This window comes from Notothenia rossii (genome assembly GCF_949606895.1).
Source record: "Notothenia rossii genome assembly, chromosome: 2".
NCBI lineage: Eukaryota > Metazoa > Chordata > Actinopteri > Perciformes > Nototheniidae > Notothenia > Notothenia rossii.
Window position 1 is genome coordinate 70,238,486 of NC_136904.1, and position 16,809 is coordinate 70,255,294.

The 16,809-nt window shown below is 43.7% G+C and overlaps 1 protein-coding gene across 4 annotated transcripts in view; it reads right to left on the bottom strand.

The window, feature by feature from the left end:
- LOC307028684 (alpha-1,6-mannosylglycoprotein 6-beta-N-acetylglucosaminyltransferase A-like) overlaps positions 1-16,809 on the bottom strand; it is a 62,869-nt gene that overhangs the window by 44,631 nt on the left and 1,429 nt on the right. The window contains exon 2 of one of the 4 annotated variants that reach the window (XM_079663922.1): positions 11,446-11,704. The exons of the other annotated variants lie outside the window; for them this stretch is intronic. The gene's annotated coding sequence lies outside the window, so the exon portion shown is untranslated. The remainder of the gene's footprint in view (positions 1-11,445; positions 11,705-16,809) is intronic. 4 annotated transcript variants of the gene reach the window in all.

Below are 16,809 nucleotides of genomic sequence, written 5' to 3' on the forward strand. Positions count from 1 at the left end.
TTTATAATAAGAAGTTGACGTGTTTTGTAATTCTTCAATTACTGCAGATGTGTGTGTTGGAGAAAATTACCGGGCTTCAAGCCTCTGTGTTGACAGAGGACGAGCATTGTTTGGACTCTAAGGATGTTACAGTTGCTGTTACCCTCGAACAAGGAACACCTGTGCTGCTCCGATTCGATGTCACCGGAGACTACAGCTCATACTCTGAGACCAACATATTGAATACAGGCAGCGGCATTTTTCACATTGGACCTTCAATTCAAGGTATGGAAGAATAACTGTGGAAGCTATTCAGTATTTTTCACATTTATTTAATGTATTTATTTGTTATTTTTTGTTTTGTACAATTAATTAATTTACAGCCATATTATTTAAGTTAAGTTGTGTTCCAGCTAAAATGCTTTTATTTTGAAGGTGATGGGTCAATTTGGGCACGCAGCTGGGTTTATTTAAGTGAATCAGGGCACAGCAGCAGTCGGAGGGCACCGGGAAGGTCTATGGTTTTTTATCAGTATCAGGACTGAGTTCAGCAAACATTTCAACATCTTTTGCTGTATTGTTCTTGCCAAGGTGAAGCTAATAAATACCATAAAAACGTCGATGCTTTGTCTGGACAATGGACTCATTACCAACTCATGATCTGCGTAAGATCCACTATACCTGGTGCCTCAGTGGCCTTTTGAAGTTTTATTGTTGTTGACAAATATTCACTACAATAACTATGATTCGATGATTGAAACACAGATGTTATTTATATCAATTAAAGAGGACATCTAATGCTCATTTTCAGGTTCATATTTGTATCATGTGCCTGTGCGATATGTTTAAATGTTCAATTCCACTTTTAATCCAATATTGCACCACATTTTTGTAAAAAAACTACTTAGGTAGTCTATGTCTTTTTTTTTTCTTTTTTTTTAACCAAATGAAGGTTTACAGTCATTTCATTTTTGGATCTTATAGCGGTCCTAATTTTCAGGTCCATATTTGTATGTTATGCCTCTACTGTGACATGTCTCCATGCTTTAATGTTCAAAAAGCCCTTTATTTTTCTCATAATGCCTGTGCTGCAGCACCTCTTTTCACCCTCTGTCTGAAACCAGAGCCCACTCTGCTCTGATTGGTTAGCTGGCCGGCTCTGTTCTGGCGAACAGCATAGAGATGTACCGCCCCCATCGCCAAAATGTGTTGGAGCGCTAGCTAACAGAAACACCACTGTTACATAGTGATGTCACTATGTCTGGGAAGTAAACAAAGGAGTTCAATCATGGCGTTTCACAAAGGGGGGGATTGCTTGGGAAAGAAACTCCTTCTGCAAGAATCTGCATTTTAGCCTTTGCAGAGAGACCATTTGCAAGCACAGAAAGCTATAAAACACACTACAGGAAAGGGAAAACCCAAAGAGCATAATAAGGCCCCTTTAATATTATAAGCAAAGTCAATGTTTTGTTTGCAGGATCTGTACAAGTGAAAATCAGAGCATGGAACGCCTTCTCCTCTATAGAAGTGGAAGTGGATACGTTTGCTTTCTGTGGCCAGGAGCCAGTCATCACAGAAAAAGGATATAATGACATCTTTTTGAGACTGGTAAACTGTTTTGTTTGGTAGTGTTTTATATTTAATTCATTTTTGATTCTGATACTGTATTATTTCTACATAATGTATGTTCATTTTTCTTTTCAGAAAAAAAAACATTTAAGAGTTGCCAGATCTGAAAAAAAACTTCAACAAATTGCAATACCTTCAGAATCAATACCTACCACAATCAAACTTTTCACAAGTAATCCATCAAAGTACAATGGCCGCAACAGAAAATATGTGTGGTCATGCAGTGAGAAATGTGCGCTTTTTTACTCTTTTCAAGTCAAAGATTAGGTATTAAATGTATTGAGTTTTGAATATATTTATTAAAAAAGAAAATTGAGATGTTGTTTATGTGTTGGTTGAGTGTACTGAACTTCAATGTTCAGATAACAAAAGGTGTAAACATTATTGAAACTTTTCTGATAGATTTGGCTTGTATTTGATTTGGACAAAGTCATTTATTACAACATAATATCGACACCTATATCAGCCTTTTTCTTTATATCTGCATGACAATTGTATTTGCAGTAGAGTAATCACTTTCCTTGTTGATTCACAGTGAATCCCTGTGGATGCCCAGGAGAATTTGAGGGGCTGGAATACATCATTCAAGGAGACTGCCTACCAGCCCCTTTTCAATATTATAAGTATTATTTTAAGGAGCTAGATAGGAAGGAGGATAAAGAAAAGAAAAAGGAATCCATATGCGTTACCTTTACCCTCCCGCTGAACCAGCCATCTTGGCTAAGGTACTTTAAACTGATCTGCTCTGATCACTAATACCTCATTCACACCAACGGTGTTTCAGGGCCGGTTCGGAGCTGGAGCTTGAAAAGCACCGGGTTTTCCTCTTCACACCGCAGCGGAGCAGCCTCTTAGCTCTGGAGTCCGGTTCATTTCGAGCACCAAAAAATTGTCCGGCCAGAGCAAAAGCAACAAATACGTCACGCTTACGTTGAGGCGGGGGCAGGGGCAGGGGCGGGATCAACTCCTGAACAACGATAAAAAGCCGGCGTTTTATCCAGTTTGTACACAACGATGGAGAAACTTAACAAGCAGCAGTGGTCCACTGAGGAGACCAGCTACCTACTGGGAATCTGGTCTTCTGAAGAGGTAGAGGAAGCTGGAGCACAATCGGCCATTGTTGTTGTTGTCGGTGTGAGCTGTGAGGGGTTTCCGAGCGGTTTGGCTTTATGAAGCAGGCACACAAACGCTGACGCAATGACGCAGCACCAGTCGGACTCTGGGCAGTGTGAAAAGAGCTTGAGCTAAACCGAAGAACCGGTTCTGAACCTGAAAAGCTCTAGCACGGAGCTTGAACCGGAGTTGCGTTGGTGTGAATGAGGTATAAGAGCATTGCACCTGACCTCTCGTGTGATTGTGAACCTTGTTTACTTACCAATCTGCCAAAAAAGGTGGTAATGAATTTATGACAACTTTGACTTGTATCGGAACAAATGAAACTGCTTTGTAAGGAAGTGAACATACCTCACTGGTTTAAGAGCAAAAGCTGTTGAAGATAGAAGATATTTTTCACGGTAGACATTTCAACTTGTCATAGTAGGAAGAAACCTATTTAGGCTCAGGTCCAATGGAATATAGTTAATTCTAAAGTCACCATGTGCTTTTACCACTATCACAAGCTAAGATGTCAACATTTAAAAAACGTCTATTATATACAGTACATTGTGAACATAGTAACATGCCCAATCATGTACTGTATGTTAAGCAATTAACTACAATTACATTGATTATCAGTCATAGAGTACAGCGAATGTATCAATAGGTTATTGGTTTATAATATAAACATATGGTTTGATCAGATAGCAATTTAATTTAGATCCTTCTTGGTATGTGTTGACCAGGTTTTTCTCATTGTGACACAGTTTCAGTTGTACTCAAGGCTGTAACCCAGTAACGGACAACACAAATGCAATAATTAAAATGGCTTGCTCAACAACCACGTGTCCAACGGTTCTGTGGAACATTGAGGCTCCAAAGGATAAAGGCCAGTGGCCAGTGAGTCTGACACATTATTTATGAATTGTTTCAGAGAAAAATCAGATAGTGATACTGTTAAATATTGTAAGTAAAGTATTTGTGCATGTTCATTTATTGACAGGATGGACTTAAAGACATCCGTGAGTGCTACAAAAAAACAAAGCCACTTATAAATCCACAGAAAGGCGGGATTGAATACACTGTGGACCATGAGTTTATTAAAGAAGCTAAAAAAAACCAGGATATCACTGTGGTGATAACCTCTGGTACGTAAACATCGGTCAGTTAGATAAAAGTAAAGCTGCTATGTTTTAAGTTTATTTGTCCGTAATTTTGCAAAATTGGTCATAAAGCTGGTTTAATGAGTTTGAAAAGTTTTCTCATATTTATTTATTAACTTGGGAACAAAGTCATGCAAGAGAATTATTCCACACCATGGCAGAATCACCAGTACTATTTTAATGAAAATGGTTTTAATTTCTTAGTATTGATGATTTAACAAACTTGTTTTCCCAAAATACCACCTATATTTGTAATTGTCCTTTTTTTCCTACACAACAGTGGATGTCCATCTCATTTACACAACATTCATCGTAATTAAATCAACGACTCCAGATCCTGACGACCAAAATCCAGAAGCCACAACAGCAGGAAATGGAGACGGTGCAACAAACCCTGCTGGTCCCGCCTCTACGTCACCTCCCACCATAAGTCAGAGTTCTATCATCCCTAACAACCCTACCACTGTTGGTTCCGCTTCTACATCACCTGCCACCATAGGTCAGAGTTCTACCATCCCTAACAACCCTGCCACCATTGGTCCTGCCTCTACATCACCCAGCACTTTAAGTGGCACCACCATCACGCCTTACAACCCTACCACACTTACAAACCCAATCACCAATGATCCTGCCTCAATAACAGCTAGCTTTGTTAGCAAGAGCAATACCAACCCTACCAGCCCAACCTCACCTACCACCCCTTACACCGATGGTCCTGCCACCACATTACCTGGCACGATGGGTGACAACACCGCCACACTTACCACTGCTAACCCCAGTGACACATCTCCATCAGCAACCAACGACAATAATAACCTTAAGTGTATTACATCACCGGAAAGTGGAACTATACTTGATGCTTTCAATATAGCATGCACTACGGAGATTCCTTGTTCTAACTGTCAGTATTGTTTTAAGACTCAAGACGGTAAGTCATCCAATTTATATATCAAAAGGACGAAATAATCTAATTTCCAGTTATTACCAAATAAACAGTTTCTTTCTTGTTTTGAAATTGTTAGGTAAGCACCTTCTATGCAGTAATACCAATGAAGTGAAGTCAGTCTTTCTTCCACTTGGAAACAGCAGTTGCAACTTCACCCTGATTATCAAAGCAACTGCAAAAAATAGCAGCTATGAAGCTAACACCACTATAACTGCAGAGGTTTGTCAAAGATCGTGCTCAAGATAAGAAATAATCTTTCTTAATGTTTCAATACCAAATATGTTCTTTCCTTCTCAGGTAATGGATTACACAGAAAAGGACACCTCTTCAGTAGATGGTCTCAAGGTTGCAGTGGATAAGGCTGTGGCTCTGCTTAAGAAACAAGGTCTACTATCAGGACAAAATGTTGGACAGATATTTAGTTCTGTGTCAAAGAAACTGAACAGTCAATCTGATGAAGCGAATAAAGCTAATAGGCAAAAGGTAATTGCACTCTCAGATTACAGGCACATAAAAAGAAAATGTGTGAAGACATTGTCTTGTCTGCAAACATGTCTGATGAATTATTCATGAGTCCAAAGTTGTACAGTTACATTTAAATTGAATACATTTCACCATCTCTGAAACACATCAAAGCAGAGATAAATGTTTCACAGGATATAGGAAATGGCTCCCAAATATTATTTCGAAAATAGGGACAAATTAGGTCAGGGTTATGAGTGTATGTTATTGTCTTCAACGTCACTAAATGGCTGTTGTATTTGCAAATGCTGGTCTTAGCTTTTGACCAAAAAGGCAAAGTGTGCTTACAAGAAACAAATGCAAGTTATGTATGGGTCTTGTTGTGTGTTATTAGCTAGTTGTCTAATATTAGCCTCTGAAGCCAAGACTAAAGACCTTTGTGCATTGAGCAGGGTAAGGGGTAGAAGTTACCCTAACCCAGGGGTTCTCAAAGTTTTGATGAGTGAGGGTCAATTTAGGTACCCAATATTGGATTGAGGGCCGCCCAAGAAAAAACGGAACACAAAATAAGTCCAAAACAAATCCTTTCTTTATTGTACTAACTAATTATACATACAGTAAGATTAATCAAACATTACTTTGTCTCAAAAGTGCCTTGCACACACACACACACACACACACACACACACACACACACACACACACACACACACACACACACACACACACACACACACACACACACACACACACACACACACACACACACACACACACACACACACACACACACACACACACACACACACACACACACACACACACACACACACACACACACACACACACACACACACACACACACACACACACACACACACACACACAGAGAGAGAGAGAGAGAGAGAGTATTGTGCTGGAGTGAGTGATATGCTGTGGATTTCCTGTCTTATCAGCAGGGCCCTGATTCAGAACCAATTCCAGCTACTCAAGCACCACAGGATAACAGAGAGACAGAGAGGGGGGAGGGAGAGAAAGAGACTTTTAAAATAGAAGCTTACCAAAGACCACAATAACACAGTATTCATCATCATCATTGTTATTATTATTGTTGTTGTATTTGTAACACAAATCGGCTATTATTGCCTGTCATCAACATACCTTTTCCTACTTTGAATGGGATTTACGGTGCTGTCTTCTGTTGGCTACTATTCCTTTGATGTCCGGTTCCATCTCCATTGTTGCTATACGAAGGACAGCATGTAGATGGGCATCCGTCAGCCTGGATCTCAGCTTGGATTTGTTGATGGTTGGAGAAGGTTTTTTTTTTCTTTTTTTTTTTTTCATTTCAGCGTGTCACATTAACTATCGCGGGCCGCCAGAAACATTTCCGAAGGCCGCCATTGGCCCGCGGGCCGCACTTTGAGAACCCCTGCCTAACCCTAACGGCCTGTCCATACGGCGGCGTGCGTTGAAGCTTCAATGCTTCTGCCCATTCACTTTGAATGGGGGGACGTCACGCTTTGCCGAACTGCATTGTGGTTCCGTCGCTTCGCGTTGCTCGCGTTGCTCACGTTGCTCGCTTCAAAAGTTGAGCAATGTTCAACTCACGCCGCCGTGTGGACGCTTTGTAATTTGTGCAAGATCTTGTTGTCTTATTACATTTTAAATGCAGAACAAGTGACCTGAAACACTCACTGGAACTGAGCTGAGCAATGTGAAAACCATAACGATCAATCTAACATGCACTTTACCCAGATGCCACATTTCATAACAGCAACTTGAGCCGCTAAACTAATGTAATTACCAATGAATTACATTTTCAATCTTCTTGCCAAACTGTTTTTGTAAAGTCATGACATTTGAGGTTCAGTGTTGAAGCCTTGTTTAAGTAAAAAGTTAGTAACCTAAGAGAAACCAATAGATGCAGTGTGCCCTGACATGGCTTAATTATTCTACATTTGTTAAAAATATATCATAATAGCACAATAAATCACAAATGATTGATTGCTTTTGTCTGTTAAAGCTTCGCGAGGAGATGATGGCCATTATTACTGATACAGTAAAAGAAGTTCCGACCCAAACTCCGGAAGGAATTCAGGTGATAGCCAGAGGACTTGCTGCTCTCGTCCAGAGAGGCACTGAACTCAGCTCCTCTGCTCAGGTATTATCTGGTTAAACCCATGCAGGGTAAATTATGCTATGATAGGAAGGTGGGAATTACTCAGTCCACTGCTGCTTTCGCTTAGGTTCACTTAATTTTTCAGGCAGAATATTAGAAGTGAGTTTACAGAAGAAAAGTGTTTCTTCTAACATAAAACATATCTATCTAATTACGAGAATTGATTCCCACCGCCAGGAGAATGCATCAATATTGCTTGCAGACCTGAGCTCATATCTCCTACACATGGATGTGTACCAAAATGGAGAAAATGTGAATGAAATACAGGCTGCAGCCAGCTGCATTGTGGAAGGAGCAAGCAATATCCTAGATTTTCCTTCCAATGTGAGTTTGACCTTAGACTGTTACTGTTGGGATTCACTTCTCTAATACTTCAAGAGTGTGTACTGTATGTGTAACTGCAGTGCATTGATTACTGTCTCTAAAAGTGAAAAAATACCATATAATGCTGCAAAATATTAGTTAGTCTTTGGTTAAAATGCAGTCAGGAACAATGAGCTAAGAGACCAGGAACATGGCTAGTGATTCTTCACTCATCATGGGATTTACATCTTGTCTGAATGCAAATTTGCAGATGAGTGTTTTTTTTTGTTTTTCAAACTCTCCTTAGTTATACATTTAATAAATCTTCTATCCTTTGCAGAAAAATGTCTCTGATGCACTTCTTCTTGCTTTGAGCAATACACAGAGTGCACTGTTAGCACGTATGGGTGATAACGAGGGTCCGACTATCATCCAACAAGCTCATATTGGTTTGTTTGTTAATAGGTATGTACTTTTACATTTTTTAGAAGGCACCCAGTCAAAATAAAACTCCAACACACTTCAACTTGTGATTTAAACAATTATCTGGTTGATACGTGCATTTTAGAGTTGCTGATTTACGAAATGTTTACCTTAGGATAGAGTTTAAGGGATAGGCTAGCTACTTGTCCATGCTTCGTTTCTTTATGCTTAGCTAAGCTCAGCTAAGGCATTTGTAACCACTGTTTATAAGTGTACATCCCTGTACTGGGAGATTTTTTTTAAAGTGTTAGTAGTAGGGGGTGTCATCAACTGTAAAAAAAGATGTGAGTGATATTGTTTTTTGAAGTTGAACTTTAACTGTAGCTGATGTTCGGATCATCTGAGTAGAATGGTAACGATAACCTCAATAACACCCATTTTATCAGCTAAAAACATTAATGTGGGTTTGTGATCAAATATTTATTGTGGGGGCATGTTCCTCAAAAAAAAAGAAAAAAAGAAGTATAACTGATAATAAACTAAACTTACTTATATCAGCATGTTATCTCTCTCATATTTTCCCTTAGATCAACTCTGGGAAGTTTGCACACAGAGTCTATATCTATTCCCAACAGTTACGGTCCCACATTTACTTTCCCCGCGCTTCCCTCTAATATATTGCCTTCAGATGAACCTGTGGATGTACGAGTAAGTCAGAAATGTTGATGTGTTTATGTACAGTGTAGTGTGTGTTTTTGTGTGAATGTGGGATTGTGGGCTATCTCCAAATCAGTATTTTCAGAGACAGCAATTCAAAACGATGTATCTACTCAGTGATGAGAGGGATACATCCTCTTTTGTATTTTTTTACATACATTTGTGCGTGTAGTCAATTCAAGTCTTGTGTAGTTTTATTTATATCACACATTTTCCTCAAGGGGCTACATTGACTGATGTTATTTGATATTAACATTATTACTGCAGAATTTCTCTTGTCAATACACCCTGCCTACGGTGTGAAAATATTCTCTGCTAAGTAAGTATGAGTTTAGCACAGAGTTAGAATCCGCAGCCAGGACTAAACGATTTTATATGAATTCAAGTTCGAAAAGTGACTTGAATGGCAAAATTGCGGGGGGCAGTTGCTCAGTCTGTAGGAACGAAAGGGTTGCCGATTCAATCAATCACTCAAAATCTTTGAAAGGTGTCCTATCGTGCAAAATGCACTTTTTAATGTGTTTTATACATAAATGTGTGTCCCCGGTGTGCCAGGGAACTCAAAAAGGGTCAGAAAATAAAACCCTCTCTTTTCCTCCGTACCCAAATCTCTAAAAACGGGGGTACAACGGAGCTGATGGGTGATCTAGTATTTTGAGCAAAACACGTCATAAACATGTTTTTTATATTGCTTTATCTGAGACCCATAATATCTGCCTAAAAATAGCATGATAGGAAACCTTTAATAATCCCAGGGAAGAATTCTGTTTTGTGATGGTTGTACCATATAAGAATAAATAAATACATATTTTATTTAGTAAAAATGTGCAATAAAAGTCCTTGTAGCCATTTACAGTAGGACATAGCGCCTTAGGCACAGGATCAAGGCAGGACGTCCTCCACAGCACAGGGACTCTCTGAAGACTTTGGCCCAATCCCAAACCATGCCCTACACCCTACCCCTACACACTCCCCCTCCGTGACGGAGTGAACTCTGTGGAGTGACACTCGCAGCTCAAAGAGGCTCCCTCCTGTTAGATGGAGGGAGTAAATACAGCGGCAAGCTTTGGGACAAACTCCCCTCTCTCCGGCAGAAACAGGAAATGCCGCAACTGTATAATAAAGGTTTCAAATCAGCATCTCTTTGACAAAAAATGTAAATTAAGAACTAAAATAAAACTCCAAACATCTTGAATTGTGTTGTAAAGCTCTTTTAGTTTTAAATCTGATTTTTATAAGCTTCTTAGTTTTTGCAACAATCTGTAAATATACACAACTTTATAATAAAATGCACACATTTACGTTTTTTTTCTATACTAAACACAGGTACAGTATATGATCCTAAGTTAAAAAAATATGAGGTTATCATGAGGTTGTTGACATCAGTTTATCGGTTTGCTGGAACTACTGACGGACACACACAGCGTTGAGACCGGTCAGGTAGAGACCGGTCTCCAGTCAGCACCGCTGCAGACTTGTTGTTTGAGGGCTTGAAAGCCCACTCTTTGGTTTGGAACAGCACTTAATGTGGCGGACCCTCCATGCAAACGCGCAAACGGAGGGGTAGTGTGTAGGGGTGGGGTGTAGGGGGCGGTTTGGGATTGGGCCTCAGGCTTATGAAGTGAAGACATGGTGAAGCTCTCGGTGCAATCCTTGTAACCATTGAAGGAACTGTGTGGAAGTGTTGTCGATGGAAACATTGTTGTCAGATATATCCTGGTGCAGCCATGTTTTCAAAAGCACATTCAACTACAATCTAATTATTCCGTCTGACTCCTAACTCACCCCGTTAGCTCATCCATTCCCTTGCTAGTGATATTAAGTTGCCAAGGATGAGATGGTGGGGGCACGGCTTATATCTAAATTTCTCCACTTCATCTCTTCAGTTTATGCTGCATCCTCTGTGTCCTTCAGATGTTAGTTGGGATACTCTTTATTCTGACTAACATGCTAGCCGGTTTTAACGTATTAGCTTCTCCCTGCTGTAAAAAATGCAGCCATGGGGTTGCTGCACAACGGGTTGCGGTGTGATGTACAATAGCAGCAAAAAAAAACTACTACTCTACAAAAGTAATTTCCACTAATCGAAAAATAACAATCCCGATAAGAACAAAATACAGAGTGTGGACTGGCAGCCTAAGAGGTTCCACTCTGGGCTGTTAACATGGCAGCCTCTTCACTGCGACACCTCTCCATTAAAAAAACACATGTGTGCGCATATGTGTTGATATCTGAATGTCCCCTTGAGAGATTGATAAATTGGCTTCTCCTTTCATCGACTGAGTGTATTGAGTTATATTTCACACAGGCTCCGCCTTCTACTGGACTATATGGGTACTACTCTATATCATGCTGTGCGTGCTTTCACCTACTGAGTTACGTAAACGTAGCCGGTCAATCGGGGCGAGCCTACCTGAATGCGCGCGCAGGCCCACAGTATATAAGGCAGGTACACCCTCCGCCCGCTATCCTTTTTCTCTTCAGCGAGCGAGTAACAACTGCAGAGAAAGTAAAACGTTTGAAAGAAGAAGAAAGAGTTATCATACCTCCATGGAGAGTCCCGGGCCTTTCCTTTTTCGTGCCCTGGTTTAAATAGCGGGCGCCGTTCTCCACCACCTCTGCTTCGAGTGTTTGGGGGACCAGGATATGGCAGAGGCGGTGCCATTCACGTTCGCCATTCCAGCGGGGCGGATGGCTCCGTTTGCCGTTGTCGGGCACTTCTGGGTCCGGTCCATGGAGGTCCACCGCCCTAGGTGATGACCATGGCTGCAGAGCGCAGCTGCTCCAAGCAGGCTGGCCAGAGAGCTGAAAAGAAAGCTGTGTGAAATAAGCACGGGTGTGTTGAGCATCTCGCTCATTGCTGGAGATGCCACCACCTCACCAGATCAGATCGATTATTTATAGCTTGATCGGCGGTGTGGCCGCCGCCGTTGCCTGCCGTGTGATATCCCGGTGGGGGGGTCACGCCGCGCTGCACTTTCCAAAAGGACCGTGTTGATCTCCCGGGAGCCCCCGTGTTTACGGAAGGACCCTTTGGATCGATCTCCTTGGTCACGTGGGTGAGGAATAGTCGCAGCGTGGCTGCTTCTTGCTCATTCCCAGAGGAAAGAACACTGTCCCACACTCCCCGCCCCCTCTGTAAACTCCAGTATAGGAGCCAGCAGGTGGGCGCGTGCACGTGAGTGGAATAAGTGAGCGCTGTCAAAGCACAGTGCGGATTCGAGAGAGAGTGATGTGTGTGTGAGAAATGCATTCAGTTAAAACGATTGCATTTATCCCAGACTAAGAGTCACCTCTCTCCACATTTCCACTTTTCACCATAAGGTCCGTTTCAAAGAGACGGCATTAGGACAGAGCCGCGGCCCCACGGACCTCAGTAGAAAATCTGCCCTTTTCTGTGTCAGTCCCCATGCCAAAACTCCCTTTTATGGAAGGTTTGGCAGTGGAGTAGGCCACCAGAGAATACTACAGCTTCTTAGCTTTGGCTCCACAGCTGCTGGCATGTCCCCTGAACACAGTTTTGTGGGGAATTGAAGCCCAGCTGTGTACTGACAGAGTAGAGGGGCAGGACACTGAGACTGGTTTATTCACTCCAGTTTTGCAGCATCCCTCCTCCATTCAGAGGCATGAGAGAGGCAAATCTGTCATCCCAGGAGAAGATAGCTTTCCTCTCGGCATGTGCACTCTCAAGTCAGAGAGAAGGGGCACTATTCCCTGTACTTCCTGGTTCCCAAGAAGACAGGAGAATTCAGGCCCATTCTGGATCTTCAATGCTGAACCAGCACATTGCATGCAAGAAGTACCATATGTTAACTATGAAACAGTTACTGGGACTGGTGCAGCCAGGCGATTGGTTCACAACCATCGACCTGAAGAACGCTTACTTTCATGGCGAAATTGCTACAAAACACAAAGTATTTGCGTTTTGGCTTCCAGGGTCTAGCCTAAGAGTACAACAGACTACCGTTCGGCTACTCCCTGTCCCAACGCACATTCAGCCACGGCGCTGCAACCGCTGCGGGACCATGGCATGAGGGTGTTCTTTTATCTGGACGACCTCATAGTCATGGCCATGTCTAGGGAATGGGCAATGTTTCACACAGCCCAATTGATCCTACACCTAACCAAGTTGGGTTGAAAAAGAAGTTGCGGTCAATTGGAAGAAAAGCTCCCCCATACCTCACCAGCAGGTAGAATATCTGGGGGTGATGCTCAATGCAGGTAGACTACGTGCCACCCTGACAGAAAGCAGACAGGCATCCCTGCTGCGGGCAGTCTGCAGGCTGCATCAGGAGGCGACGGTGACAGCTTTGATCATCATGCAGACTTTGGGTCTCATGACGGCTGCTCACTCCGTAGTGCCACTCGGACTGCTGCATGCACGTCACATGCAGAGGTGGTTTACCGGCCTTCGTTTAGATCTCAAGACACAAAAGACGTCTGGTGACCATGGGGGTCCACAGAGAATCTGCGGAGGGGAGCTCCACTGGGGCAAGTGACCTCCTATATCACAGTCTTCACAGATGCTTCAGTGACAGGATGGGGGGGGACATGCCTAGAGAGAGCTGTAGGTGGTTGCTGGCCTCTGGCAGAGGCGCGGCACAGCAACCTCCTGGAGCTGCAAGCAGTGATGCTGGTCCTACAGCACTTCAAACCCTTAATACAGGGCAAACATGTGCTAGAAAGGAGCGACAACCGCACCACAGAGGCGTACATCAACAGGCAGGGCAGAGTCCGCTCAATAGCCTTGTTGACCGCAGCAGAGAACCTTTGGTTGTAGGTTTAACAGATTGTGTTGTATCTAAGGACACTGCACATCCCGGGACGGGAGAACGGGGGGGCCGACCTCATGTCAAGAGGCAGACCCCTGCCAGACGAGTGGAGGCTTCACCCGGAGGTGGTGAAGCAGATCTGGACTCAGTTCGGGAGAGCAGAGGCGGACCTGTTCGCCAATCGGCGCAACAGCCACTGTGCCCTGTGGTTCTCCCTGGCCCGGTGGGACAATCCGCTCTCGGGGGTGTACGCATTTCCACACGAGCCATGGCCAAGAAAGCTGCTTTACGCCATTTACACCGCTGCACCTTATCCCCCCCCTCCTGGAGAGGGTGAGGCGGGAGCAGCTGTCAATAATCCTAGTGGCCCCAGATCGCCACCTGGCGCTGTGGTACGCGGGGGTAACACAGATGATGGTGGGCCAGCCCTGGGCTATTCCTCAGGTCTGGGGAGCGCTGTCTCAGGAAGCAGGTGCAATAGGGGCGTTACCCACTCTGGGCCAACCTCTCCAGGCTCCTGAGAGGGACAGGCTGAGACAGGTGGGGCTGTCTGACAACGTTATTCAGACTATCCAAGCAGCAAGAGCAGAATCCACCACAGCCTGTTACAGGCCAAAGTGGGCGGGATTCCGGCGATGCTTTGAAGGAAGGAGTCTAGAGCCTCTGTCATGCACGCTGGGCTCTATTCTTACCTACTTACAGATACTGGTGGACAGGGGGCTGGCTCATTCCACAATTAAAGTGTATGCAGCAGCCATTTCGTCCTGTCATGAGGGATTTCGAGGCAGGTCAGCCTTCAGTCAGACGCTTATGGCGCGGTTTATGCAGGGGGTCAGGAGGCAACGCCCAATAGAGCACGCCTCCACCCCATAGTGGGACCTGCAGTTGGTGCTCGAGGCTCTGGTCACAGAACCATTTGAGCCTCTGGAGCTCTCCTCCCTGAAAGCACTGTCATGGAAGACAGCATTGCTACTTGCCTTGACATCGGCCAAAAGAGTGTCCGAGCTGACCGCTCTGTCGGTGCACCCAAGCTGCCTTTTGATCCGGGGTGACCGTAGCGGAGCGACACTCAGACCGACACTCAGACCGAACCCCTCCTTTACTCCTAAGAGCCTAAGGAGGTTGTTCAGGTCAAGGGCTATTCAGTTAGGTGGATTTAATCTTCCACCCTATATTGAGGCCAGGGAGGCTAAATTGCACCTCCTCTGCCCAGTGTGTGCGCTAGCATATTATGTAGCGCACGGCTGCCATTAGATGCACTGAACAGCTGTTTGTGTGCTTTGGGGATGGTGTGGCTGGAAAAGCTCTCTCCAAGAAGCGCCTAACAGGATGGCTATGCGAGTGCATTATACATGCCTATGGACGGGCGGGGAGAGCCCTCCCCACTGGGGTCTGTGCACATTCTACACGGGCTGCGGCTGTGTCAACAGCCTTATTCAGCGGCGTGATTGTAGAAGATATATGCACAGCGGCGTCTTGGTCTACGCCAGGCTCCTTCATAAAATGTTATCTCCTGGACATGTCTGGCTCCTTCTCGTCGTCTGTGCTTGCCGAGGCAACGCATGACTGGTGAGAGGGGGGGTGGCTGTGGGTCAGCAGTTATCTGACCCCCCCCCCCCCCGCCCCCGGACATAAAGCACTTGTGTTTTCCCATGCTCCTGAGGGACTCGGGGGACATGGTGCGCAATCAGCCCCATACAGGGCTGGAGGCAGGCTAGGAGAGCCTTCCTCACTTTTGTCCATGCCCACTCTACACGGAGCGTGTGTGAGTGTGGGGAACATGGTGCACGGTAGGCTCCAGGCGGAGTCTCCGCACAATTTTTTCCATGCACACTCTGCACGAGGTAATCGTAAGTGTGCCTTATCCAAGTTGCGGCCCCGACTTCTCCACGGTTACAACCGGATGGGAGGAAGTGGGGATGCAGTGGATGTTAGCCAAAAGCCGGTCAGGGACGGTGTGGTGGGTCGATGTTGTTGGACGACAGGGTGTTTATACATCGGGGCTGTGTGAAATATAACGGGGGGTTACGCATTGTAACCCTAGTTATATAAGCACAGGCGAAGCCCTCTACCTGGGGACCCTGTCTTTCCTAAGCTGCTCGCTGAAGAGTGTGTAGGATAGCGGGCGGAGGGTGTAGCCGCCTTAAATACTGTGGGCCTGCGAGCGCATTCAGGTAGGCTCGCCCCGATTGGCCGGCTACGTTTACGTAACTCAGTAGGTGAAAGCACGCAAAGCATGATAGAGAGTAGTATCCATAGAGTTCAGTAGAGGGCGGAGCCTGTGCTTATATAACTAGGGTTACAATACGTAACCCCCCGGGGCTAGATGGTGTGTATGTTAAATTTGATGTTTTTCTCAAGTTTTCTAACCTTTCTGACCTGCTAATAGGGTTTCAACCAATGTTTCGCTATACATTTACAGATGCTAACAATAGACAAGAACCCATTTGCCTGGCATGAGGGAGGTAACATCAGTGGAGTAACAGCTGCTCTATCCCTCACAACAACAACTGGCTCTAGTATCGCTGTGGAGAACTTAAGTGAGAATATTAAGGTCAGTGCAGCATCTGAGAAATGCTACTAAGTAAATCTATAGTAGTATTATGCAGAATACCCCAATTCAGAATCTTATATATTATAGAAGTTAATAATATTTAATGATGCATTAATCACCATTGTTGAAGCAAGTAAAAATAAGACTGATTGTATTAGTGTTATCTTAACCTATACATTTATATCATATTATCAGTTGGGATTTTGTATTTTATAATCTAAATCTGAAAAGTAACTGTATCAAAAGCTGTTAAATGTAGCGGGTAAATAGTATAATACTTGCCTATGAAATGTAGATGACTTAACGAACAATGTAGTAGAAAATGGAGATACTAAAGTCAAATACAAGTAGCTCAAATTATGCATAAGTACAGTGAAAGTCAATTTACTTAGTTATTTTCCACCAGTGTGTACATATATGATATGTACATATATATCTCATTAACAGTTTAGTTGCATATGCATATCAGAGGGGTTATGATTAAAAAGATTGTATGTTTTTCTTTGTTAATGTAGTTCATATTAACTGACCTAAAAAGAGTTAATATAGCTCCATACATAATTGTGGCATCTTGTGTTTTTCTC